The sequence below is a fragment of the Apodemus sylvaticus genome, chromosome 3 (assembly GCF_947179515.1).
Source record: "Apodemus sylvaticus chromosome 3, mApoSyl1.1, whole genome shotgun sequence".
NCBI lineage: Eukaryota > Metazoa > Chordata > Mammalia > Rodentia > Muridae > Apodemus > Apodemus sylvaticus.
Window position 1 is genome coordinate 95,413,073 of NC_067474.1, and position 612 is coordinate 95,413,684.

A 612-nucleotide genomic window follows, 5' to 3' on the forward strand; every position below is an offset into this window, starting at 1 on the left:
TTAAGTAGTTGTAATTAATAATAATTACATGCCCACTACACTCCAGTTTTATCATATTATTCGTCAATGCAAATAAAAAAGAAATCCCCATGCAACACACTTGCAGCAGGGTTGGTGCATTAATAAAGCAAGGACATAGACATCATCTTTATAAAGTTTAAAATGCTGATTCCTGGTTTTAGCTAACCTTTGTGATTCTCTCTGTTCGCAAAATTTAGCCTGGATACCCTACAGCACGTGGCCACATTTGATTTTTCTTCCAAAAGCCTCCTCATTCCTGCCGTGACTCGGATTCGAACCGAGGTTGCTGCGGCCACAACGCAGAGTACTAACCACTATACGATCACGGCGAGCTACTGACGAACTGAACGCCCAAGCTTCCCTCAAGAGCCACTGCAATATTAAAATTTGTGGAAACACTGCCATCTATTGCCTAAGTGTGTACATTTTCTTGATATTGCCCAAGATGAGCTGCGCTTCCCTTCTTCTCTGGAGGGGCCCAGCACCAAAGCTCAAAATGGAAGCAGCTCCGCCTTCTTTACTGACTGAGAAAGTTGTTCTAGGAAAGGAGAAACTGCATCCACTGCAAAGGAAATGGTAGTCAATGTAGCA

General features: G+C 43.0%; 1 non-coding gene across 1 annotated transcript; it reads right to left on the minus strand.

The window, feature by feature from the left end:
* Positions 1-278: 278 nt before the first annotated feature.
* On the minus strand, positions 279-350 carry Trnah-gug (transfer RNA histidin (anticodon GUG)). Its single transcript has one exon. It is a non-coding gene; the product is annotated as a tRNA-His (tRNA).
* Between the last annotated feature and the right edge of the window lie 262 nt (positions 351-612).